The 12368-nt window shown below is 45.3% G+C and overlaps 1 protein-coding gene across 2 annotated transcripts in view; it reads left to right on the forward strand.

Moving 5' to 3' along the window:
* The window catches only part of TSPAN7 (tetraspanin 7), a 182008-nt gene that overhangs the window by 1265 nt on the left and 168375 nt on the right, over positions 1-12368 (forward strand). The window lies entirely within an intron of this gene.

A 12368-nucleotide genomic window follows, 5' to 3' on the forward strand; every position in this document is an offset into this window, starting at 1 on the left:
TTTTGGTAAGTGCCGTGTGCATTTAGCATGATCAACTTTATTGCTGCACTCATTCACAGGAGTTGTTATCTCTGTGTTACAGAAAGCTTATGCCATGTAGAGAATAAATCATATTCGTACACTTGAGTTTTTTAGCAGTGCATGTCAGGTGAAGCTACTGCACTTCTCCATGGTTTGGCTTCAGATAAGGTACAATCTCCCTCTGTTGAAGCAGTGCAGCTAGGCACAGGGATAAGGCATTTCAACAACCATGTTTTCATTTTTATGACCATTGCGAATCTCTTGTGCTGATATTGCATAATTTGCAGTGCTGATATCGGTGGCAAGGAACTGCAAACCTGTTGGCTGTTGCTGGCCACCATGCCTCCATTGTGGAGTGTGTATAAAGTGGGGGAGAGAAAAGCATTTCTCTGTGATTTTACTCTGTGGGTTTTCTCTGATCCTTTTCCTTCAAGTCTGTGTTTCTGGCTTAGCTTGCAGCTACTCAGAAAAAACAGCATCTTGTGTGAAAATAAACTGGTAATTTAAAAATATTTGTTGAAATTAAAAACGCAGTGGATACTTGGTCGGGCTAGATTCCTAACAAAAGCCAGTGGCATATTTTCTGACTTTATCTGTGTCATGGTATCTGTCATGTGTTTATAACCAAATTCAGAATCTCGCAACTAATTCTTTGACCCAGATACATTAATGAGTTATAATGATTGAGTAATGGGGGCCCTGGATTTTCAAACATACTCAGGGGGTTGATATTTTCATGGCAACCTGATCTTTTACTCAGCAGATCGCTGACATGAGCAGCATATCCTGGCAATGATCTGCAGATTAAAGACTTTCTTTAATGGTACATGGTGATGATACAATATAATGGACCCACTGTGTACTATTAGAGATCTTAATCTGAGCTTCATTGACACAATACGCTGAAACAAGCTTGTCACTTCATACTAGTAAAAGCTTATTGTGTATTACCATTTTAATAACTGTAATATGCAATCTCTTTGACATACAGTAACTAGATGTTACATCATTCCACTTGCTATATTCTAAATAGAAATTGCCCTTTCAAAGTGCATGTCATTTTTCTTATATTAATTTATATGCTTCATTCAAAAGACCCCCCCACCCCCAAATTTAATCTGCTAACCCACTGTTATGGTAGTGTCCATGTTAAAAACCCACCACCTTTGTTAACATTGTTTGGCAATTTTGGTGTCACCCACAACCGAAGGGCCTGGTGATTTAAATAGGCAGTAAGACTGAATTATTCTCTCATGCCTACAAGTAGTTCCTCCTGCCCCAGGGCTCAGGCAAATAGATGAAGTTTGTTGTCACAAATGAAAAAGTTGTTCTTCCCAGCAATTATCACACAGTAGGATCTAAGAGAGTACCTTTCCCCCTATACAATTACTGAATAACTGCAAAAACCATGGTGAATACATCAAATGTTGCCTTTATAATGGTAACCACTGTGTCTCTGTTATCCATGTGCTCTGGATAAACAGAAGACTTAAATCTGCAGGCCTGTGGAGCCAGCACATTTCATGAGCACTAATCCCATTTAAAAAAATCTGCAAGCCTGTGATAGTGACCAGGCAACTGGGTTAGCTTGTAAAGAAAAACAGTGATCCAGGCAAGTCGGAGTTTAATAACAACAACAACAACAACAAACCAACATTAGTGCCCAAAATAAAAACAAACAAAACCAAACCCGGATATAACTACATTGGTGCAAACCTACAGAGTAGACTCATTGCAAGGGTGTTACAGCAGCCATGCAGCTACGTGAATTACCCCCAGTAAATATCTTTTTGGCACACGTCCTGCTGTTAAGCTCCATTTTGCACCATTACCGTGTGTCTACACTGGGGGAGGAGGGGAGGTTGTACCAAATTTCTCTCATCTAAACAAGTGCTTAGATTTCCGGTTGCTAACCAATAGCATCTCTGCCCCCAGCAGGGTTTGACTAATTTGGCTCTTCCCGGCATTAGAAACTGGACAGTCTCCAACATTTACACAAGAGTATGCATTTGCCTATTTTCCCTTCTTCCTTGTTTCTTGGGAAGGGTAGAAAGAATAAAGAAAGAGAGAATACTGCAACAATAAACCAAAATCTGCTACTCTTCCAGCTTACCTGGCATCACATTCACTTACACACACGCACAGCTCACACAAGACTAGAAAACTTGAGCTGGAGCAGAACTGAATCTCAAAGGGGAAAACAAACCCCAGACAGTCTATTAAAGAGACAGAGCACCCATCACAGAGCCTGATTCTTCATTGCTCTGCCCTTCACTTGGCCTAAGAACTAGGGGAGGTAAAAACTAAGCCATATCATCAGCATTGCTGGGGTTTGGTTTGGCTCCTGGTATAAATTAGAGCAGAGTTGGCCTATTGTCAAAATAGCAAGAAGATAGTGTGTTGTGGCCATATTCCCTTCTGCTCAACAGCATAGAGCAATATAGAGCCATTGGGACAACTTTGTGCATCCAGGGAACCATCTTATGTTGGAGTATTTCCTGGGGTACTATTTTCATCCCTTTATGCCAGTGGAGCAGCATAGAGGCCCATGTAGATTAGAGAACTGGCCCCTGTGTCAATCCACTGGTCTGAAAACATCAGAAATACGAAAAACAGCTACTTTTCCAAAGTGCATATCTGAGATTTTTATTTCACTGTCACAAGCAAATAGGCCAATGTTATGAATGAATGGTTTGCAAACTTTTATTTTAATAAAAGCCTCCTCCAGATGACTGGGAGGCAGGATGCTGCACTCATGAGGAGGAAAGTCCTGCATCACTCAACTGCAGTCAGTTCATCTAGCTTTTGAGGAGCTCTCTGGTCTATTGTAGCTATGAACATGGGGGTTGCAGTATAAACAGGGGCGGCTCTAGCCATTTCGCCGCCCCAAGCACGGCGGCACACCGCGGAGGCGCTCTGCCGGTCGCCGGTCCCGCTGCTCCGGTGGACCTCCCGCAGGCATGCCTGCGGAGGGTCCACCGGAGCCGCGGGAGCAGCGGACCCTCCGCAGGCACGCCTGTGGGAGGTCCACCGGAGCCGCCTGCCGCCCTCCCAGCAACCGTCAGAGCGCCCCCTGTTGCATGCCGCCCCAAGCACGCGCTTGGCGTGCTGGGGCCTGGAGCCGCCCCTGAGTGTGAACCTTGAAGAAGGGAGCAATGGAGAAAAGGGGAAATGGCTGAGGAACCCTTCAGATGACTGACAGGGATGTTACACATTGAGGGGCAAAGGGCAGAAGCCAATTGGCTAAAACCAATATGCTTTTTTTGATATTCGTATGAAGTACAACATTCAAAAAGTTCTCTTCATAGAATTTCCTTTTTTAAAGACATCAAATATCCAAAGTGTTCCCACTGTGAGTGATTTATTTTTCTAAATTTAATTCTAGAACAAGCTTTATTGATGGGATAGGTGCCTGAAAATCAGGGTTTCTAGGAGAAACACTGAGTGAGACTGCTATCTTAACAATAGCAGAGCTGCAGGGTGTTAATGAAGAGAGTTTCTTTACTCTGATTTCATACTGTATCTAGCCCACTCATTTCCAAATCGGTTTTATTTAATAACGTTGACTTTTTTGATAGCTTCCTCCCCCATCCCCTTTTTCTGTAAATATGTGCAAGAAAGCTTCCAAAGCAGAGATTAAAAAGCTTATGTATTCTTACTTATAGTACATTTTGAATGCCTAGGGTTACTGGTTTTAGTATGTAAGGGAAGTTGTAATAAAAATTCAGCAACCACATCTTTCCTAATCAGGATTCTACAGTGCAAGCACCAGTTTCAGAAAAAGCAGCAAAAAGCCATACTGTACTATTATCCACCTTTATTTTCCTCCTTTCATGTTTCTGTACAAATAGATTGCAAAGAAATTAGATATTTTCTGGTTTAAAAGGCTTTGGATTAGAATTCAAAATGGATTTTCTGTAGAGGAGAGAATTCTCTAGGTATCCATTTATTAACTTGTGTCTTAAATTATTGTATGTTTAAATATATGTTCCTAATATGATCGCATTCCAAAAGCTTTGCGGTGCATTTGGGCATCACCCAAATAAAACAATTACTGGTTTAGGTCTTTCTGTTGTCTTTGTCTTTTCGTAGGGAGTCTTAAGAAAATGGGCATTGGTTGTGTTCAGGTTACTTTGCTGTGAAAGAAAGGGGTTTGTCTTTTGCTCAAAGTTTATTACATTTTAAAGGTGCAAAATGAGTGACCCTTGAGTTAACACTTGAAACAAGCAAACTCATTTGATTCTGAAAAGAACACTACAGAAAAGTGGAAACTCTTGCATCTTGGATCCCGGGGGGCACCCCAAGCTTGAAGGCAAGCCCTGTTTTGGAAAAAAAAAATACAACAGGCAATAAATCCTTGCAGACCAGGTGCTCATAAAAGTATGTTTAAAATATGGACCATGGAATGGAAGAGCAGCAAACTTCAATGGATGAGATATTTCAAATAGATTAACATTTAGATTTACCATTCATAGAACTAAACCAGGTTTTATTACACTTTCAAAAATTGAGATGAAGAAACGGCACTTGCAGTGGTCCGATTTTTAAACTTTGGTTACTTGAAAAATCAACCTTCTCCCCACCCCAAGCATTAAGGGATCACAGTACAACAGTGTGTCTAAGGAATGATGATTGAGCAGATAGCTGCACTTGTGTTTAGGGCATAAGTCCTTAAACTGGTCACATGGTGCTGGCTGGCTTCTCCTTACTCCCAGTTGCTAAATTGCATTAAAAGACAGCTAAAAATACATTACTTTACTCATGTTAGTTTTCCATGTGGGCAAATGCTCTAGTTGCCACAGGAATGTTACATGATCTTGAATGGGAGGGGTAGGTGCTTACCAAGCAATCCTCTGTATTAAAATGTGGGCCATGCTATGAAAAGGTTTGAGCCTCTTTGGTGTAAGGGGAAGGAGGAGACAGGCTTCTATAAGATGAAGCAGGAGCGCATCCCCTAAGCTTCTTAGCAAATTAGGTCAGTGGATGGAGAAAGGGAGTGGTTTTGTAGCTTCATCTAGTATGGAAATTAGCAGAAGCAGTGAGCAGGGTTGGAGCCAAAGTCCCCTCCTTGTTCTGCCTTCAGAAAGGTGGCTAATGCAGCTAACACACAGCCACCATAAAGTACTAGAATCTTAATTATGTGAAAGCATTTTCTAAATTATTTTCTTTAAAACTACCTGAAGGATATTTTTAAAACTGCTGCATTAGCCACCTTTCTGGAAAGGAGTCATCAACTCACCCCGCTCCCTGTCCCCTGACTGCCCCGGCCCCATCCACCACCACCCTGACAGACCCCCAGAACTCCCATGCCTACCCAACCCCCCCGTCCCCTGACCACCCCCTCAGAACCTCTGCCCCCTCCAACCGCTCCCTGCCCCTTATCCAACCCTTCCTCCCAGCCCCGGCCTGGTCCCCTTACCACGCTGCTCAGGGCAGCGTGTAAGGATGCTGTGTGGCCCGCTGGCGCTTGCAGCCCCACCCCCTTATCATGCCGCTCAAAGAGGCAGGAGCTGCAGAGCTGCCCAGAGCGCTGGCGCCGGCGGCTCGGCACGCTGCAGCTCTGCGAGGGGGGAGAAGCGGGGGAGGGGCCGGGGGAGCCTCCCCAGCTGGGAGCTCAGGCGGGCTGGAGACAGGACGGTCCTTGCCGGAGTTGTTTGCCCGCCCGCCCCTTTAACAGCCGGTTCTTGTGAACCAGTGGAAACCGGCTCCAGCTCACCACTACCTCTGCTTCAGTCCACATTTGGCGCCATCTTTCAATGGTTTGTGTACTGCGCACTCTGCCTCTTCGGTCTGCAGGAATGGATCCCGCACTGTTGACCAATATGCTGCTCTCTCCCTCTAACACGTAGTGGAGTTATTCCTTAAATTCCAAAGGCAAGAGGAGTTCGACATTGATCTTGCCACGTGTAGTAGCTATGACATGAGATTGAATGTGGCATTCTCGAAGGTGCTGACCACAGTGGAATGGTGCTTTTGGGCTCGGGAAACAAGCATTGAGTGGTGGGATCACAGCATCATGCACGTCTGGGATGACAAGCAGTGGCTGCAGAGCTTTCGGATGAGGAAAGCCACATTCATGGGACTGTGATGAGCTTGCCCCAGCCCTGCGGCGCAAGGACACGAGAATGAGAACTGCCTTGTCACTAGAGAAGTGCAAGGCAATTGCACTGTGGAAGATGGCTACTCCAGATTGCTACCGATCAGTTGCTAACCAGTTCAGAGTAGGAAAGTCGACCGGTGGACTCATCTTGATGGAAGTGTGCAGGGCCGTTAATCGTATCCTGCTCCGAAAGACCGTGACTCTGAACAACGTGCGTGACATTGCGAATGGCTTTGCACAAATGGGCTTCCCTTACTACGGAGGGAAAGCAATAGATGGCATGCATATTCCAATTCTGGCACCAGACCACCTAGCCACCAAGTATGTTAATCGGAAGGGGTATTTCTCCATGGTTCTCCAGGCGCTTATGGATCACTGTGGGCGTTTCACAGACATTAACACAGGCTGCTCTGTAAAGGTGCATGATGCACGCATCTTTCAGAACACTGGCCTGTTCAGGAAGCTGCAAGCCAGGACTTTCTTCCTGGACCAGAAGATCACCGTAAGGGAAGTTGAAATGCCCATTGTGATCCGGGGGGGACCCTACCTACCCCTTAATGCTGTGGCTTATGAAGCCATACATGGGAAACCTTGATAGCAGCAAGGAGTGGTTCGACAACAGACTGAGCAAGTGTAAAATGACTGAGTGTGCTTTTGGCCATTTAAAGGCCCATTGGTGCTGCCTATATGGGAGTCTAGATCTGGCCGATGACATTATTCCTATGCTTATAGCTGTGTGCTGTACGCCCCATAATATTTGTGAAGGGTAGAGTGAAAGCTTCACTCAGAGTTGGACCAGCCTCCAGGCACTGAGCCTCGGTGAATATGAACAGCCAGAGACCTGAGCTATTAGAGGGGTGCAGTGCGGAACCATAAGGATCAGGGATGCCTTGAGGCAGCAATTTGAAGCTGCAATTTTGAAAGCTGCTAATATTTGTTGCTATGCTCGAGAATGCAGTGCTTGTAATGCTAGGAGGTGATTGTGATTGGTGCAGACGATGCACTATGAAGGTTTAAGAAAAGTTCCTTTTGCTCACAGGGCTCTGTTTGCTTTCAATTAATGGAATAAAGATTGTTTCAAACCAAAACAATTCTTTTATTAAAAAAACAACAACTGGAGGAGAGAGACGAACAAAAAAACACATAATCACTGAGGGGAATGGGGGAAGGGAGGGTCCTAGGAGGAGGTGGGGTCCCGGGACGGTTAAAGATTTGTATATGTCCAGGGATCATACCCAACCTTCTCCTTTGGAGTACAGTGCAGTGGGTACTGTACTTCAGCAGGGCTAAACTGCAGAGGTACGGGTGTTGAGTGTAGTGGGTACTGGGAGTCCGCAGAGCTGGCCTGTGGTGGGGGAGGAGTGGAATGCAGCAGGTACAGACTGGAGCCAGGATGTTGATAAGAGTGTGTTGGCGATGTCTGAGGGGCACATGGGAAAGAGTTTTGCGGCTGCAGGGGAGGACAGGTGCGGAGCTGCTTGGTTTTCAGTGCTAGTAGCGCCTGGAGCATGTCCACTTGGCGCTCCATAAACTTGGAGTCGCTTTGTTCTGGCGCGCTGCATTCTCCTTTTGGTCCCTCTTCTTGTTGTCCTGCCACTCCTTCAGTTCTTGTTTTTCAGCTGCAGAGTGCATCATGTCATCACACAGAAAGTCCTCTTTAGTTCTTCATGGCCGCTTTCTAATTCAGCACAGCCGTTCAGCCGGTGATAACAATGAGGGAGGCTGGGCTCCCAAGGTCATATTTGTGAAGCCAAAATGTAACATTTTACAGAAGCAGTATTGTTTGCAACACACAGACCACTGATTCGGTGATTTAAAACACAACCACTGTTCACATACCTGTCACTAACTGGCTGACCCCAGGCAAGCACACATGAGCCACAAGATCCCCAGAATGTTGAGTAGCCCCAGGGGCCGGGGAAATCAGTGTCCCAGGACCGTACTGTCCACTGGGCATGTGGCTCTTGGGGAGAGCCAGCACTGTGGGTGGGGGGGGGCTTATAATCATTGCTGACCCCACATTTTCCACAGGCTGTGTTCATTCTGGAAGGTATCTCGCTGCTGAGGGTGAGCAGGGAATAAAAGGAGGGTCTTGTCCAAGACTGTGGCTTCTGCCCTGGCTCTTATGCAGCTCGCCTGTGTGCAGCAATGCGCCCTCTCCCCCCTGCTTTCCCCCCCTCCAGTGACAGCAGACTGGCACAAGAAAGTTACCCTTAATGGGGCAAGAAACAAAGCAACTCTGCCAAAGAACCTGCGTCAGTGGATTGCTCAGTATCTCCATGAGAGTTTCATGGAGATCTCTGAGGCAGATTCCCGTGAAATGAGGGAGTCAATCAAAACCTTGTTCTGCTGCTCAGAGTAGACATGTGATGGTACGTGCATCATACAGACACAAGCCTGTTTTCTGCAACCCTCTTGCCCCCAACAACTTGCTTCAGCGATTCCCAAAATCAAAGCCACTTAACAGGGGCCTCCTCTCCTGTTTGCACGTCGCCAAGTTTCTACAGCTGTGGCTGGCTAGCCTCCTCCAGTGTAGAACATAAGAACGGCCGTACCGGGTCAGACCAAAGGTCCATCTAGCCCAGTATCTGTCTACCGACAGTGGCCAATGCCAGGTGCCCCAGAGGGAGTGAACCTAACAGGCAATGATCAAGGGATCACTCTCCTGCCATCCATCTCCATCCTCATACAAACAGAGGCTAGCAGCACCATTCCTTACCGATCCTGGCTAATAGCCATTTATGGACTTAACCACCATGAATTTATCCAGTTCACTTTTAAACGCTATTATAGTCCTAGCCTTCACAGCCTCCTCAGGAGAGGAGTTCCACAAGTTGTCTGTGCGCTGCGTGAAGAAGAACTTCCTTTTATTTGTTTTAAACTTGCTGCCTATTAATTTAATTTAATGACCCCTAGTTCTTGTATTATGGGAATAAGTAAATAATTTTTCCTTATCCGCTTTCTCCACATCACTCATGATTTTATATACCTCTATCATGTCCCCCCTTAGTCTCCTCTTTTCCAAGCTGAAGAGTCCTAGCCTCTTTAATCTCTCCTCATATGGGACCCTCTCCAAACCCCTAATCATTTTAGTTGCCCTTTTCTGAACCTTTTCTAGTTCCAGTAGAGAAGAGCTCTTGGCTGCATGCATCTCTGACCTCCGAGTCATCCTCTGCCTCTGGGTCCCCCTCCCTCGCCACATCCTCGTCCAAGATTTCCTCCTCCTGGCTCAGTTCACTCTCAACTGGCACGCGAGCCACCGAAGTATCTACAGTGGCCTTTGCAGTGGAGGTGGGGTCGCCACCGAGTATCGCGTCCAGCTCTTTGTAGAACTGGCAGGTCGTGGGCGCAGCACTGGAAAGGTGGTTTGCCTCCCGTGCCTTGTGGTAGGCGTTCCGCAGCTCCTTCACTTTGACCCTGCACTGCAGTGTGTCCCGGTCATGGTCCTTTTCTGTCATGCATCCTGAAATCTGTCCTTAGGTATCATAATTCCTACAGCTGGAGCACGGCTGGGATTGGACAGCCTCCTCTCTCCAAATGCTGATGAGGTCCAGCAGCTTGTCATTGTTCCAAGCGGGAGATCACCTGGTGCGTGGAGCAGGCGTGATCACCTGGAAAGATGCGCTGAGACCACTGCATGCGTTACCGGGCAAACAGGAAGGGGACTTTCAAAATTCCCTAGGAATTTAAGGAGTAAGGCTCACGATTTGGTCACCTGACGGCAGGGTAGTAGAGTTCAAACCGATGACCAGAGAGGCGAGAGCAAGCATTTTGGGACACCTCCCGGAGGCCAGTCGCAGTGCTGTAATCTACCAGGGTGTGTACACTGGCACCGCGGTGTTGTACCCCTGGTGCAGAAAGCTGTACGCCTCTTATTGGGGTGGGTTTTTTACAGCGCTGCAACTGTGCAGTTTCTGTGCACTAAGTGGTTTGGCAGCGTGTACACCTTGGGAGTTACACCGCAGAAAGTGGCTTTACTGCGCAGAAACTTGTCAGTGTAGACAAGGCCTCAGTTGGTTATTTGAATTCTGAAGAAATTACAGCTAAAAACAAAACAAAACCCAAACAAACATCCCCACCCCCGTCAAACTCAGTTTTTGTCTTTGAACACTTTCACGGCTGGTTTAAAGTGTCCATATAGTTGCTAACATATATGAAAGATTAAAGATAATGGTGTTTTCTTGTGAGTGCAGCCTAGGGGGAATTCTACTGATTAAATAAATATTTTTAAATGTTTAGTTGTTTAAAAACATAACCCCAGAGCTTGCTTTTTAAATTCATTACTATGTGGTATTCATTCAACTTTGCTTGATACTGCTGTTATTAAATGTATGGTCTCAAAATTTTAATTATAGTTCTAGCACAGGGGTCCCCAACACGGTGCCCTCGGGCGCCATGGCGCCTGCAGGGGCATCTGTGTGTGCCAACGTAGTGGCCGGCGGACAAGCATCCTCTGAAATGCCGCCGAAAAGCAGCGTCATCAAGAGGCGCTGCTGCCGAAATGCTGCCGAGAAGCGGCAACGTCAAGAGGCACCGCTGCTTCTCGGCGGCATTTCGGTGGATGCTTGTCCGCTGGCCACGGTCCTTGGTGGCTCGTTGTCTGGTGCCCGCCACCCGGAAAAGGTTGGGGACCACCGTTCTAGCAAAAGGGAAGTATCCCAGCGTAACATCTTTGATGGAATGTGTTAATAGAAAAGATGAAGGTGTTATTTAAGAGAGCTGTGTTGTTTAACAAATACTAACATTATTTCAAACAAATATATCCGTAGTTAATTACTAAAAAACTATTGAACTAAAACATGGAGACTGACTTAAACATAACGAAGATGTTACAGACATAAGCCAGGTGCTCACTTTCTTTCTACCCTGTTGTACCTTCTTACATGAGATCCTATGGTTCTCTTCCTTGGCAGGGAAGTGGTCTCAGAAGATCGATTAACTTGCCTAATATGGGGTAGATACAGATTTGCCTTTGAATAGCTTTCACACTAGTGACATCCATTCAAATTCTGAAAATGATGATATAAGCATGATAAAATATGAATATAATAACAGAAGTAAGTCTAATTTGAAATGTTCCAAGGTACTTATTGGCTGAGTTAATAGTCTAATACGTAGTCTCTATTTGTCATTTAACTATGGTTACTAATTGATTGGGTATTTACTGCACCTGTTGCCTCAGAGATGGAATGGAAACCCATCCACTTATCCCACTCCCCACTTATTTTTTAAATGACAAATTCCCCTCTTCCTGAAGTTGGACAATGCTACATGGACCTGTTTGACAGTGATGACTTTTCTTGAGTGACGCATGGATGTTAGATGGAGCAGAGGGGTGAATGAGTGACAGCTCAGGCCCATGCTTTTACAGGGTGTTAATTTGTATTTGGGAAGAGTTTGAGACCTTTGGTTGTACAGGAGTTGGGATAGATGAGAAAGAGACTGCTGGTTTGCTGAAGGATTGAACACAGCTGCTTTCTGGAGCACAGTTGTACATTTAGCTGGTGCTTTTACAGTTAAACATTAATTCCTGTCAAAGCAATAATGAGCTCTGTTTATACTGTAAATAATACAAAAAACAAGTCTAGGAAAGAAAAGTCTGTATCTACTTTGTTCTTTTCCAAGAAGGAAACAGTCCACTCCTTGAGTCCAGATTTTTCCTGACCACTTGGAAGCCATAGGCATTGTTTGGCAAGCAAATAGGAGGCAAAACAGGGTGAAATTAAAAACAGATTGTCAGACTTAATGCTGAGTATTCTTTTTTATGTAGGGCTTAAAGGTTATCAGTAAAACTTAAAGACAGACAAACATGAACAATTTTAGATGCTAACTCCTAGTCAACCCCCGTTCCCACTCTAAAGAGCCAATTTTTTTAAATCTCTTGTGGGGGGGAAATGGAATGTGGGTAAAACGGTTTTATTCATATCCTCATACTCCAAGGTCCAGAACCCTTCAGTGGTACAAGGAGAAGGTACTGGTAATTGCAAGAGTATAGCATTGCATTGACCTTCAGTAGCAGGGGATGGAGAGAGAAGTAGCTTTAAAATGATGCATGTGCTGAGGCCTTTATTTTGTGTATGTTATTCAGCACCTAAAACTGGAAACTGGTTTCCACTTTTTTAATAAATGAAAATTCACTGGTTGCCTATAAAGTGTTTCCCAATTGTCTAACTCCTTTAATTATTTGTCTTAAGACTAGTATATAAATCTGTTGAAAAGCTATGTATTTAAAAGCATTTTTCTGAGG

This window comes from Mauremys reevesii, linkage group 1, assembly GCF_016161935.1.
Source record: "Mauremys reevesii isolate NIE-2019 linkage group 1, ASM1616193v1, whole genome shotgun sequence".
Lineage (NCBI taxonomy): Eukaryota > Metazoa > Chordata > Testudines > Geoemydidae > Mauremys > Mauremys reevesii.